Raw genomic sequence first — 15,880 nt, forward strand, 5'->3', positions numbered from 1 at the left:
AGAGAGACACCACTTGTGGGATTTCTTGGTAACTTCAACAGGACTGCTCTCATACATAAGCTTAACTTTAAGCAGGCAAGTGTTTGCAAGATTGGTGCGTTAGACATTTCACCTTTCCCTGTTCACCACTGTTGGTTTGATCAGCTGAGATGCTTTTGCTTACAGTCCTTTCTGAGAGTGAGAAACCAAGGTCAGTATTTTCCAAGGTGGCTAATGATCTTGAGTGCCTCCGTTTTTTGGGAGTCGGCTCACATCCTGAAACACTTTGATTCATTCTTTCAAAGGTGGAGAGTATCTGCTGTTCTGTGACTAAAGTGGAGCTGCCAGCTGTGCAGCACTTCTGAAAATCAGGCCCAACCTGTCTCAAGTGAGTCATCTAAAGTCAGTGCCCACTTTGAAAATGCTCCCAGTCATATTCAGTGAGACAGGCCCACTTTTAGAACTCCCTCTCTAGCTCACCAGAGCCTGATCTTACTGAGCATTTTTTTTTTAAATGATGGACACAGGAAGTAGGTGATGGAAGCTAAAGTCCCATTCCTGCAATAAGCTCCACATGGGCAGACCCCCTACACACATGTGCAACTCTATTTCCTTCAGTAAGGGTGGAGGGATCTGTTTGTATGGATCTCATAGCAAATAGCCTAAGGCCTCAATCCTGCAAAGTGCAAGATATTCAGAATATCCAAAAAAGCTACTGTGAAAAGATGTTAAAAATAATGCTTGTAAAATTTTCTCATTAATTTATGGAGACAGTGTTGTGAGCAAATGGAGACCGTATCATTTTGTCAGCATTACATTTATTGGGGTTTTTTTTTTTTCAGGCAAGGCACAGTTATGATACCTGCTGTGTTAAGATTTATCAGTAATATCCGCTGTGCATCAAATCTAAAGAATATGGCGCTTCCATTGGCTGTTGAAAATAAAATTCTTGTGTCTATAAAGAACTATTTATAGCAACAGAAGCTGGTGGAAAGATCAGAGCAACTTCTCTGTGCACCAGCTCTCGCTATGTGGCGGGGGGGGGGGGGGGGGGAGAGAAATGCAGAGGAGCTATTTTACGAACTAAGTATTAAATTAATCCTATTGAAATAGAATACATTTCACATAGCATCATGTACTGTTTAATCTGTCTCTCCTTTGCAAGGATCTAATACAGCAACATTTTGGTAATATTCAAATGGTTAATAATTTAGGTGATTTATACTGTGTTGGGAAATGGTTATGTTCAGCAGTCTTTGTGTTTCCTGCTATTTGCTATACTTCTCTCTAGTGAGACATATATTTCAGTAGAATATAAGAGGATGTATCAAAAAGGAATGAGAAGGGAGATTAAAACAACAAGGAGTCTGGTGGCACCTTAAAGACTAACATTTATTTGGGCATAAGCTTTCCTGGGTGAAACACCAGTTTTTCAGATGCATGGAGTTTCACCCACGAAAGCTTATGCCCAAATAAATCTGTTTAGTCTTTAAGGTGCCACCGGACTCCTTGCTTGTCTGTATCCACAAAAACAAGACGGCTACCCCCTGATAAGGGAGATTAAAGGCTCCTTTGTAGGGCTTGCTGTGATTGTAGCTCCTTTGTGATTAATAGAGAAAATTTATAAATCTCAAAATAATTTTATCCAAGGAAAGCTTGAAATAAAACTCCCCAGAAATCTAGTAGGAGAGTAATGTCAGCTCCTATTGTGATATTTGTTAAGTTTCTATGAAAATTTTAAGTGCCCCACCAAAAAAATCACTAGCTCAAAAGTCAGAGTTGTCATTTGTAAGCTAGCACTTTTGACTCATATATTTCATAAACTCGTCATTTTAGGAGGGACTGTACTTCAGCCAGTTTTCAGCTTCACAGGTCTCATGCTAAGCAACAAAGAGAGTCCCTTAGGACAACCAGACTTAGCCTAAATGAGGCTTTCTTTTGCAGTTTGCCAGGAGCCTAACAACCACATTTTTGCATGAAGCCAGGTAAATTGAAACTTAACTGCTAGATGGAATATTGTATGCTGGGAGCTGTAGTCTATATCTCTACAGTAAAGATACCAGTCAGTACCAGTGGGCCACTAATCTACTAGTTCTCCAAGAGTAGCCCTGAGCTCTGGGAACCCAAAGGAATTCTCAGAACAGAAATAAATGTTAGTTTTCCATATTTGTTTTAAAATCATTTTCTCATACAGTCTGTTGAATTTTAAATACAATACACTTCAGACTGCAATTAATAAGTTATTTATGCAAATCAAATAACCTCTTTGTGCCTCAATTTTATGTATGTTAATAGGGTTAATTCTCCCAAGTGTTGTGTGGCTTAGCTGATTGACATACTCAAAGGAGAGATGCTGTAGAAGTGTAAACAGTACTAGTGGCTAGAAATAATGAAGATAAACAGAATAATTTCTTTCTAAATATGATTAATATTTCAGTGCACTAGTACCTCTGAGACTCCAGGCCCCCTCTTAAAACAAGTTGTACAAATACATATTAAAACATGGGCTCTTCCCCAAACAGCATACAATCTGATTTGCCTTACTGGATCACAATATAGGTCCATTTAGTCCAGTATTCTGCCTCTCTGGATATAGGAAATGTACCATGATCTTCCTGTGAGACACACACAGGTGCTCATCCTCAGATCTGGCCAAGTTGTGTTCAGCACAGGGCCTTGAAAGGGGACAGTAAGGATGGTGGTATGCCATCTTTTGCAGTCCCTGATCCCTAGGATTCCCAGGGGCCACTTTAGCCCCCAGCATAAATTGGAGAAACCCTGAGGGCTACTGTTCAAAGAACCACTATACCAGCCAGGAATCACTGGAGCGCAGCAGTGCTCTGTCCATGCCTCTTCCTCCAGAGAAACTGCTGACATATCCCTGTGCTAGGGATGGCTGGGAGGAGGAAGTGGCATAGAATTGGCTGTATGTTACCCAGGGATTTCTCTATCCCAGGAAAATCCTCAGATGCCCCATGAAGGAGCTTTACAGACCCTATGTCATCAAAATCTAGGCATAACTAGACCTAAGACAGTCTTCATTTCTCAGTGGGCATGACTGGGAAAGTGAATGGACGATTAAGTTGTAAATAAGGGTGTTGAATCCATTAGGCTAAAGTCATTCCAGCTGAGATAGGCAGGAACATGCTGGTACTAGGGACAATGGACAAGATAAACCTGGAATGTAGAGATCAAGTGATACATTACAGCATTCTTTATCCATGTAATTGGTTCTTGAAAACTAACCAAGCCAGGCATGAACCACATGATGCAAAGTATAGCCAGGAATGCAGGTTTTAATAAAGATGCTTTTACGAAAAAATTCTGCTGTGTAACTTTGGATTTGCACTGTACCCTGCATCCATCCTCTGCGTTTGAGCCTGGCCTGGCCTGGCCTGCTTGTGCATAGTGTTGCTGTATGCTAGTTAAAGGTACCTGAGTGACAAATTCCAGAATCAAACTGAGTGGAAGAAGGACTTGGGGATCCCAACATACAGCAGCACAAAGGGGATGTATCACAAAACTGGCATTTAATAATCTAATATTCCAGTATTTATGAAAGGGACTAAAGAACAATTAATTTCAACCCAATAAATGGATCATACATCTTATGTCATAAGAGAGGATATTTATTGTATAAGCAGTAATAAAAATGCCATCTATTTAAAAAGTCTTCCACACTGAGGGGCAAATCCTCCATTGTGGAACAATGAGAATTTACACCAGCTGAGGCTTTGCTTCAGATTTGTATTTTCTCTGTTAAAGTCTTTGAAGTATACTGTTAGAGATGAAACATTAGGATTATTAATTGCATCTCATTGTTAAAGCACTTGGTTGAAAGGCTTTAAATCTGCTATTGAGATAAAGGCCTCTCCCTGAACGATTTGTCAAATGAAGATCATTATGTAATGCACATTGTCCATTTTAGAACATTTTAAGAGGAGATTTTCTTAGTTACTGTTCTAGGATTATTTGAATAATTTGTCTGATTTGTGTGTGTGTATATATCAAAAAGCACAAGCTTTAGGGCCAGTAACATCAAAAGACAAAGTTCATGAAATAGCTGTCTAACTTTAATACAATTAGGGATCACAACTTTAGGTGTGCTAATCACAAGATGGATAGCATGATACAACATAAAATTTTCTCTGGAGATCTAAAGGCAAGACCAAACTTTGCATTGTCCACACCGATAACTCTTGATGCCACCAATATTTATGTAATAAACTGTTTCAACTGTCCAAACTATCTGGGAGTGAAGAAAAGATGAAAGGGGAGCACAGCTCCAAAGGATATTTAAGAAATGAGGCAGGCACCTCTCCCCAATATTAAGCAAAATCATATCTGCCCTCAACACCAACCTTTGGAAAGCTTCCAATTTCCTAAGGCATAAAATTATAACCAGAACAAAACCGCAAATTGGCTATGATATGAAGGGCTTGGGTGACCTAGCTGTAAATAGGCACAAGTGTGGGTTCCACACCAGGGGAGAAGTCAAAAGAAAACACCTCACCCAACTTCCAGTTTTGTTATGGGATGTTTTAGAGCATCCTGAATTGAGGAAAGCTCTTACAAATTACAGGTTTCAGAGTGGTAGCCGTGTTAGTCTGTATCAGCAAAAACAACGAGGAGTCCTTGTGGCACCTTAGAGACTAACAAATTTATTTGGGCATAAGCTTTCGTGGGCTAGAACCCACTTCATCAGATGCATGGAGTGGAAAATAAAGTAGCAGGTATATATACATATTACGTGAAAAGATGGGAGTTGCCTTACCAAGGGGGGTGGGGTCAGTCTCACGAGAAACTCTTAGAGCTTAGTTCCTCACCTGCCATGCTCCAATACTCCTCTATGCTTAGTTCATCTATCTCCCTCATTTTAGGGTTCTGTAGCTTGTGTGGATTACACCAACCTGGAGTAACTCTCCTAGGGGTGGATGACATCCACTACTCCAGCCAACTGAGTTGTTTGTGTGTTTTAATTACATTTCCAGCAGTGAGAGAGCTTTTCTCCTTCCCCAGTGATTTGTCTGCTACAGCTACAGGAAGCGCCGGGAGCATCTGTCAGATCTCAAAAGACTTACTGAGCATGCTCAATAATTCCCCCAAAATTACTGCTATAAATCTGGTTGATGTTTGTATACAGCAGTTGGGCTGGGAGGAATCAACAACTCTGCCCTTGGGAGATGCTGGCTGTAGAATAGCCATCAGATAAAGGATACTAGCCTTCTTAGCACAGGAAGTTTTCTCTTGAAGTCTGGGAGGTTTTGCATTGTTTCTGTAAAACCAGCAGTCACAGAGGATTATTGTTTGCCGGCTTGAGCCCATAATAAGCACAGTCATTACCCAACAGCTAGTCAGCACCCTGCACTTCATTTATCATATAATTAACAATTACATTCTAATTTTTAGTTCCATTATACACTTCTGTGGAAATTAGAACAGCAATTACATGTATTTACAGCATGAACTTCTTAATAAAAGCCCCATATATTACATTTCATAAACAGAAAGGAAGAAGGTAAATCAAATTAAATAGTAGTGCCCAGAACACTGAATTCTAATCCTGGATTAGTTCATGGTCCCAATTTAGAGAAGAAGGAAAAAAAAAAAAGAGAGAGAAATGTGTAAAGAGAGAGAAAGATCCTTTCTTTATGGATATAAATGTATATGTTCCTCCATCAGTAATGAATTCCAAACCTCGCGGTCACATTTTCACAATTACATCATAAAACACAATGGGGGGGGGCAGGATATTAAATTGCTGCACATAAAGGGGTCCTTTGTTGGTAGATTTGTGGTCAATGTTGTACAGTAATGAAGGTGAGAAACCATTATTTTTCAGCCTGGTTTTTGAACCATGAGAGTTTTCAGACATATGGTCGTGGTGTACTTTTTGTGGCCCTGCAGCACATATTAATAGCTGTAACAAGATGTATGCACAGCACATTTCACTTTCATTATTAATGAATATTTCTTTCTTTTGTTCCCAATATCCACTTAGAACACATTAAGGCATGTTTTGGTTTTCTAAAATATAATTACAGTTACAATGTTATTTCAATAATGCTGATTCTGTAGATGTTTTAGAAGAGAAGATAACAAAACCAGAGATCAAGGGGACAGACTAAGGTTTTTACCTTTAATTATTTGTCCTATGGAAAAAGATCTGTGCCTCAAAGTGTCACTGATGTTGCATCATGATGCAGTGACCCACATGTTGATAGTGTAACTGCCTCTTCCCCAGTGAGTTTCAGAATAACTTATGTTAATTAAGTCTATCCTTTATGGTGTGAGGAAAACTTTCAGAATGTGACCTGACACAATCCTGTGGGCCTGAGTCTGCCAACAAATTAAGGGTGAGATTCCCCCTCCCACCCCAACTCCAGCTCTCTTACGCTGGGTAATGGGGCAAGAGTAGCATAAAGTGACCCCCAAAGCCCTATATCTGGGTGGGAAAGGATTCCACTGGTGGAGGAACTGAGGTGGACAGCTGCAAGGCTGTCTTCTGAAGATGCCCCCCCAAGCCCTGGCATAGGGGGCATACAAAGGGTGGGGTGGCACTGCAACACTGTGGTGATTCTGGCCACTCTTTCATTATTTAAGTACAGCAGAATAGCTCCAACAGGAGAGAGACTGAACCCTCACATCAAAATATCCCATAGCTCAGAGGTCAAATCCTTTCTCCTCTTCTAGCAAAGAGGGCAGAATTTAGCATGGGTCTCCCACATCCCAGCTGAACGCTCTAACCCAGAGCCACCCACCCTTATTACACAGTAGGGCCACATAAACCTGAGTACAACCTTGTGTGGGCCAAACAGATTATATATTAAGATTAAAAGTCACCTGTACTGGTTTATTTTTTAATTTCAGCTTGTTTCCAGGGGCAGCAGGTTTGTATAATTTTTGGTGGTGCCCAGAACTGGTCCAAATCCTGCCCCATCCTTGTAAGCTGATATATATATTTTTAAATAATGTAAAAATGTGAGGGCTCTGGGATGGGGCTGGGGATGAGGGACTTGGGGAGAGGATTGAGGTGTGGGGGTGAGGGTTGCGGGGTGGGGCTGGGGATGAGGGGTTCCCAGTGCAGGAGGGGGCTCAGGGCTGGGGCAGAGGGTTGGGGTGCGGGGGGTTGAGGGCTTTGGCTGTGGGTGCGGGCTCTGGGGTGGGGCAGGGCCAGGGATGAGGAGTTTGGGGTGCAGGCAGGCTACCCCCAGCTGGGGCCAGAGAGGACTCCCCCCAGCCCTCCTCCGGTCAGCAGCAGTGAGCTCCGGGAGAGGGGGCCCCTCTCCTTCTCCTCCCACCAGCACACTCACCTCACACCACTGTCACTGCACGTTCTACTAGGGCCCCTCTCAGGTCCAGGAAGCCCCCTCGCCTCCCCTGTGGTGGGTGTGGGGATGGGGGCTGCCATCATGTGTGTGCCTCCTCCTGCTGTTGCCCCTCATTGTAGCCTAACTGGGGGTGGGAGATGGGGCTACCCCTTGCCCAGCATAGGGCAGGAGCGGTGACTGTGGGTGCGGGGGGTCCCCTCTGCTGATGGAGGGTCCCGCCGGAAAAGGGAAGGGTCCGTCTGTTTGAGGCGAAAGGGCAGGGGCAGGGGGAGCCTGCCCTGGCACTAGTGGTTGGGGGGTGCTGGGACCCTGGGGCAGCAGTTGATGCCGGGAGCCAGCAGAGCCTGGCACCCGCCCACTGCCCAGGGCATAGGCAGGGACGCTTGGGGGAGGCATGCAAGGGTGGTAGGCAGGGCCGGGGAGAGACCCGTCCCGGAACTTGTTCCCATTTTTCTGTGGGAGTGTATCCCTTTACATATATGTCATAAGCTTTTCCCCTTTTTGCTAGAAACTTTGGCTTCAGGGATGTTTCTCTTTTGTGCCTTACCACTACTAGAACTGAAATGGAATCCAACTGCACATACTTCTTGTGTTCTAGCTGCTATAGCTCTCATTCTTTTAAAGGAAAATGCCTCTTTTCGTTAAAAATAAACAAATTTCAGAATTTATTTAGCTTTCACTTTAAAAACAATAAAATTGTACTATGTTTTTTCACATCAATATGTAAATCATGTTTTCTTTTGGAAGCTACCACTTTCTGTGATGGAGAAACAGTTGTTTCTCTAATCTCTTTCTCTTCCCACTACATAATACCCCACAGAATTCCTTTCCCTCAACACGGCATTAGTAAATAGATCCCTTGGTTTATACCATTAATTTCCAGGAGGTAGAAAGCTATGCTATGGAAGTGGTTTGAGAAAGGGAGAGGAAAAGTGAGGAATCTGGATACTTCCCAAGAACAAAAAGGATGGTGTTGTAAGAAAGGAGTTCGCAAGGAAAACCTGCAATTCTTGTGAGTTATATCAGAGCAAGGTTTTATTTATTCTGTATTGGGCGGTGGTTCTCAGCCAGGTGTACGTGTACCCTTGGGGGATACACAGAGGTCTTCCAGGGGGTACATCAACTCATCTATAGATTTGCCTAGTTTTACAACACACTACATGAAAAGCACTAGCGAAGTCAGTACAAACTAAAATTTCATATAGATAATGCTTTGTTTGTACGATACACTGAAATGTAAGTACAATATTTATATCCCAATTGATTTATTTTATAATTATATGGTAAAAATGAGAAAGTCAGCAATTTTTCAGTAATAGTGTAGTGTGACACCTTTTTGTATTTTTATGTCTGTAAGCAAGAAGTTTTTAAGTGAGGTGTAACTTGCGGGTACACAAGACAAATCAGACTCCTGAAAGGGGTACAGTAGTCTGGAAAGGCTGAGAGCCACTGGTATTGGGTATGTGTGGGTTTTCTTTTTCTTTTTTCTAAAGCTATTCATGGTTTCATGAGCAGCTATGCTTAACTTGTGGGGTTTTTTTGGTTGTTTGCTCTTATTAAAAAAGCTGCTGTCTGCCATTGTTCTCAATGGGATGGAAGTTAGTCTGCCATCAGTAAAGATGGCATCCTTCTGAGCTCGATGAGTTAGAAATTTATCAAGGTGCAAGGAAGAGAAAAAAATTTACTGGAGTAAGATGGGGACTAGATTTTTAAATCGAAAGATATCCCATCTTTTGGGGTGGATGGGGTATGATAGGTGCCACATTCTGCACCCTTGGGATGAATGGGGAAGAGACCCAGGAAAGTGAAAATGTAGGAGAATGAAAAAGGAAAAAAATGACCCTGTGTCCCAGTGCTAATGGGCTAAGTGGTGTCCCACTCCATTTGGAGTTGGCTTCCTCTACAAACGTGGGTTTTTTAAATGCAATTTATTATTTGTAAGTCTTATTTTTTGGCCAATTCTTGTAACTAACTGTTTAAACACTCTGCATATATTCTAAACACACTGTATAATTTTTGTTCTTGTCAATTACTATATGCATAGTAAAGATTACGGAATAAACACACTAGCTATTATTGGCAAAGGCTTTCTACAGCTACTTGTAATACTGAAAAAAAGAAAAAAGGGAGAGGGGAGAATTCACTTATATAGAAGACAGCTACACTGACTTTAAGTGGAGCAGAATCAGGACCAATGTTATCTTTAATGAAACCTTCAGTAACGGGTTTCCTATGATATGTTCAGAATCTTGATTGTTCTGGCAGTGAATCAGACAGGAGTTTCCTGCCAGTCTAAATAGTTGTGTTTTTTTTTTACTCCAGTGCCCCTGACCTCAGTGATACCAGTGTAATTCTGCGTGTAATAACTAGAAGACTATAATGTAATATATTCACAGAGGGATAGGATTACGGTTTTTTACATGGAACTGTGAACTTTGCATTTTCTGACTCTTGAGTGCTTATCTGTGCATATTTACTGTTCTCCTAGCACAGACTTTGTTGTATAGAATATTTATTAAAGCTCTGTGAAATTGGCAAGAAATCATGATCAATAAAGTTGATAGCAGCATTAAACATTGCCAACTTAAGGCCTGATAAAGCAAAAGATATCAGACAGGCTGCTGATTTTGGCTTTTAGAGAACTAATGTTGCCTGGACACGTTTAAACAGCTGCTGCATTTCACTGATGGGTGAAGTTATTCCAGTATAATTCCATACTGTAACCCATATTAATATATTGAAGTCAGTTGGAATCTTTTGTGTGTACAGACTGCAGGATCAGGCTATGTTTATAAAACATTTTGTGAGAATATATATAAATTAGAAGATTATTTCTGAAAATCAAAATGGTATAAGTTAACAGAATGGGCTATTTTTCCCTCTGTATTTGATTCCCACTGACATGAATATGAATTTCTCTGTGAATCAAAGACTATCTATACCCCAGAGTGTCAGACAGGCTGAACTCTGAATTTCCTAGATTAGTTGGTTTTGTCACAGCTGTTGCTATTTAAACACAGGTTTTTTATTGGGTTGCTTGAACTGTTTGCTACCTTTCCACAAATAATTCATGTGTGAAACATGCACCTCAGATTGTGAGTTAAAGGCACAGATTTCTTTCTGGGAAGGGAGGGAGTTTTACACACCACATCCCCTCCTCCATCATCTCCATGGACCAAACTATCACATCCAGTGGGAAGTCTGCACAGAACCATAAGGTCCTCGCCTATCACTGTAATAGCTCTCCCCTCCACGAGGGTCTCTAGGCCACTTCACCCTAAAAGCACTGTTCTGTGCCCATGTTGTTCCTTAAGAGGACTTGGGAGAGCAAGCAAGGAAAGGATTTACTGCTGGTGAAACCAGAATTAATTCCTATATAAATGGTCATCCCACTAGGCCCTTGGGGTATGTCTACACAGCAATAAAAACCCAGGGCTGGCCCATGTCAGCTGACTCGGGCTATAAATTTGGCTTAGATGTTTGAGCCTGGGCTCTGATATCCTCCAAGGAAGGAGGAGCCCAGGTTCCAGCCGAAGCACAACTGTCTACACCAGCAGTTCTCAACCAGGGACTTGGGGCCTACTGGGGGGCTGCAAGTAGGTTTCATGGGGTCCGCCAAGCAGGGCCAATGTTAGACTCACTGGGGCCCAGGTCAGAAAGCTGAAGTGCTGCTATGCAAGGCTGAAGTCAGGGGCCCTGAGCCCTGCCACCTGGGGCTGAAGCCTCAGCCTTAGCAACTGAGCTTTGCAGGGCCCGCTGTGGCACGGGGTGCCAGGCAATTGCCCTGCTTGCTGCTCTCTAACACTAGCCTTTTATATGCAGAAAAACAGTTGTTGTGGCACTGGTGGGCTGTGGAGTTTTTATACCTGGGGAGGGGCTCAGAAAGAAAACGATTGAGAATGCTGCTCTACACTGCAATTTTATAGCCCCGCAGCCTGAGCCCAGCTGGCCCAAGTCAGCTGACACCAGCCAGCCGCAGGTGTTTTATTGCAGTACAGAAATACTAAGCCCTAGTCTACACTACGGGGTTAGGTCGAATTTAGCTGCGTTAGGTTGATTTTAAAATGAATGGGTCTACACAACCAACCCCGTTCCGTCGACTTAAAGGGCTCTTAAAATCAACTTCTGTACTCCTCCCCGGCGAGGGGAGTAGTGCTGAAATCGACCTTGCTGTGTCGAATTTGGGGTAGTGCAGACGCAATTTGACGGTATTGGTCTCCGGGAACTATCCCAGAGTGCTCCAATGTGACCGCTCTGGACAGCACTTTGAACTCCGGTGCACTAGCCAGGTACACAGGAAAAGCCCCTGGAACTTTTGAATTTCATTTCCTGTTTGGTCAGCGTGGCGAGCTCGGCAGCTCAGGTGACCATGCAGTCCCCCCAGAATCGCAAACGAGCTCCAGCATGGACCGAAAGGGAGACAATGGATCTGATTGCTGTATGCGGAGAAGAATCTGTGCAGGCCGAACTCCAATCAAAAAGAAGAAATGCTAATATATATGCCAAAATCGCACAGGGCATGATGATGAGAGGCTACAACAGGGACACACAGCATTGCCACGTGAAAGTCAAGGAGCTCAGGTAAGCCTACTAAAAGACAAAGGAGGCAAACGGTCGCTCTGGGTAAGAACCCCATTCGTGCCGCTTCTGTGATCAGTTGCATAGCATTCTAGGGGGCAACCCTACCACTACCCCACCACTGTCCGTGGACACCTGCAAGGGAGGAGTCTCACACAACAGGGAGGAGGATTTTGTGGATGAGGAAGAAGATGATGAGGAGGAGGAAAATGCGCAGCAGGGAAGTGGTGAATCTGTTCTCCCCGGCAGCCAGGACCTTTTCATCACCCTGGAGCCAATACCCTTCCAAGGCGGGATCCCCGACCCTGAAGCTGGAGAAGGCAGCTCTGGTGAGTGCACATTTGTAACTACAGTACACGGTTTAAAAGCAATAGTGTTTAATGTTTGATTTGCCCTGAAGAATTGGGATGCATTCACGTCCAGTACAGCTACTGGAAAAGTCTGTTAACGTGTCTGGGGATGGAGAGGGAATCCTCCAGGGACATCTCCATGAAGCTCTCCTGGAGTTACTCTGAAAGCCTTTGAAGAAGGTTTCTGGGGAGGGCTGCCTTATTTCGTCCTCCACGGTAGGACACTACCACGCCAGGCCAGTAGCAAGTAGTCTGGAATCACTGCAGCACAAAGCATGGCAGCGAATGGTCCTGGGTTTTGGTCGCATTTAAGCAACATTCGGTCTTTATCTTTCTGTTAGCCTCAGGAGAGTGATATCATTTATGGTCACCTGATTGAAATAGGGGAATTTTTGTAAGGGAACAGTAAAAGGACCCCGTTCATGCTGGGTTGTTTGCGCTTGGCTAAAATGGATCATTCCGGAGAATAGCCATGTGGCGGGGGGAGGGGTGAAGGGATCATCCCAGAGAATAGCTATGTGGTGGGGTGGGGGGAGGTGTGTGCTGCAGCCCCTCCCTTTAAATGTGAAACCCAACTGGCATTGCTTGCTATGGGAAAGGATGGCGTTGCAATTTGAAAGCATTCCCACATGTTATGAAGGTGGAAGAAGCCAACCCCGTCTACCAAAAGGCTTACCATGGTTGCTTGGAAACCGAATTCTGTTGCCCAGCCGTGTGTGATGTGTCACCATACCGGCAGGCACTCAATATAAAAGGCAAAATACAACCTTGTACCTAAAGAAAATGTGCTGTCTGCTGTGAATTGCTTAATTCACTGTGGAAGAGTCTCCCTTTTGTTCTCAGAAATGTATCATCTTAAATTTTATTCTCCCTTTTTATCTCCCCCCAGGTGCAAATGTTTCTATGCTCCCCCTATCATCTCCGTCCCTGAGGTTATCGCAGATTAGAAGGCAAAAAAAAAACGCACTCGCGATGACATGTTTTCTGAGCTCATGCAGTCCTCCCGCACTGATAGGGCACAGCTTAATGCATGGAGGCATTCAGTGGCAGAGGTCAGGAAAGCATTAAGTGAGCGCGAAGAGCAGAGGCAGGAGGCGATGCTGAGGCTAATGGGGGAGCAAACGGACACGATGAAGCATCTGTTGGAGCTGCAAGAAAGCCAGCAAGAGCACAGACCCACGCTGCATCCATTGTATAACCGCCTGCCCTCTTCCCCAAGTTCCATATCCTCCTCCTCCAGATGCCCAAGAACGCGGGGGGGCGGGGAGGCTCTGGGCACCCGGCCACTCCACTCCAGAGGATGGCCCAAGCAACAGAAGGCTGTCATTCAAACAGTTTTGATTTGTAGTGTGGTTACAATAAGCAATGTGGTCTTGTCCTTCCCTCCTCCTGCACCTCACCCGACCCGGGCTACCTTGTCAGTTATCTCACCTTTTTTTTATTAATAAAGAAAGAATGCATGGTTTCAAAACATTAGTTACTTTATTTCCTTTGCCAGCTGTGATTGAAGGGGGGAGGGTGGTTGGCTTACAGGGAATTAAAATCAACAAAGGGGGTGGGTTTTCAGCAAGGAGAAACACACACAGCTGTCACACTGTAGCGTGGCCAGGCATGAAACTGGTTTTCAAAGCCTCTCTGATGCGCAGCGTGCCTAGTTGTGCTCTTCTAATCGCCTTGGTGTCTGGCTGCTCAATATCTGCTGCCAGGCAATTTGCCTCAACCTCACACCCCACCATAAACGTCTCCCCCTTACTCTCACAGATATGGAGCACACAGCAATAACAATAGGAATGTTGGTTGCGCTGAGGTCTAACCTAGACAGCAAACAGCACCAGCGAGCTTTTAAACGTCCAAAGGCACATTCTACCACCATTCTGCACTTGCTCAGCCTATAGTTGAACTGCTCCTTACTACTGTCCAAGCTGCCGGTGTATGGCTTCATGAGCCATGGGAGCCAGGCGTAGGCTGGGTCCCCAAGGATAACTATTGACATTTCAACATACCCCAAAGGTAATCTTCTGGTCTGGGACGTAAGTCCCTTCTTGCAACTGCTCAAACAGCCTGGAGTTCCTAAAGATGCGAGCGTCATGCACCTTTCCCAGCCATCGCACGTTGATGTCGGTGAAATGTCCCTTGTGATCCACCAGTGCTTGCAGCATCATTGAGAAGTACCCCTTGCGGTTTATATACTGGTTGGCAAGGTGGTCCGGTGCCAAGATAGTGATATGTGTTCCGTCTATTAGGGAACCCCACTGCAGCAAAGCCATCCAGTATGACCTGCCCATTTCCCAGAGTCACTGCCCTTGACAGCAGATCGTCAGTGATTGCATTGGCTACTTGGATCACAGCAGTCCCCACAGTAGACTTGCCCACTCCAAATTGATTCCCGACTGACCGGTAGCAGTCAGGTGTTGCAAGCTTTCACAGGGCTATCGCCACTCGCTTCTCAACTGTCAGGACAGCTCTCATCTTGGTATTCCTGCGCTTCAGGGTGGGGGAAAGCAACTCACGAAGTTCAAGGAAAGTTGCCTTACGCATGCAAGTTTCGCAGCCACTGTGAATCATCCCATACCTGCAACACTATGCGGTCCCACCAGTCTGTGCTTGTTTGCCGGGCCCAAAATCGGCGTTCCATTGTATCAACCAGCTCCACTGCCACCAGGATGTCCCTATTGTTACAGCCCGTGCTTTCAGGAACATCTGTGTCCATGTCCTCATCACAGTCGTCCTCGTGCTGGCGTCTCTTAGCCCGGTTCTGCACTTACTCCACAATAATGCGTGAGGTGTTTACAATGCTCACAACAGCAACGGTAAGCTGAGCGGGCTCCATGCTTGCCGTGGTATGGCGTCTGCACGGGTAACCCAGGAAAAAAGGCGCGAAATGATTGTCTGCCATTGCTTTCATAGAGGGAGGGAGGGCGACTGATGGCTTGTACCCAAAACCATCCTTGACAATGTTTTTGCCCCATCAGGCATTGGGAGCTTAACCCAGAATTCCAGTGGGCAGTGGAGACTGCAGGAACTGTGGGATAGCTACCCACAGTGCACCACTCCGTAAGTCGATGCTAGGCACAGTATTGAGGACACACGCTGCCGACTTAATGTGCTTAGTGGGGACATACACAATCGACAGTATAAAATCGATTTCTAAAAATTGATTTTATACTATCAACCTAATTTTGTAGTGTAGACATACCTTTAGAGGCCTAATCCAGCAGACCTTTGATGGGAGGGCCTTCTGTTGTGTCTGAGGTCAGGTGGAAGCTTGCTGCAGAGGCACATAGAGTCAATGTCTTTTCTGATACACATGGTTAGTAGAGGGACTTGTGTGGCCCCTTGGTTCCAGCAAATTAGAAACCTATCTGAGTGGAAGCTTATGAAATATGTACTACTTAGGAAGAGATCAAAACCATATATATATGTTTCATTAGACAAAGTGCATTCTGTATCTGAGCATGTTAGAGTAGTTGCTTTGTTCAGAGCCATTCAAGTTTCTGGGGCAAATTAGGAACTGCAGAATTATTATTTTTTTAAATAAATGGGTGACAGGGAGGAGGTGGTGAATATTGTTTAGCCAAAAGACAAAAGCAGTTTCTTTGTATCAGCTCTCTTGCATAATTAGGATGTGTTCTAATTTTAATT

The sequence above is a fragment of the Chelonia mydas genome, chromosome 6, assembly GCF_015237465.2.
Source record: "Chelonia mydas isolate rCheMyd1 chromosome 6, rCheMyd1.pri.v2, whole genome shotgun sequence".
Classification (NCBI taxonomy): domain Eukaryota; kingdom Metazoa; phylum Chordata; order Testudines; family Cheloniidae; genus Chelonia; species Chelonia mydas.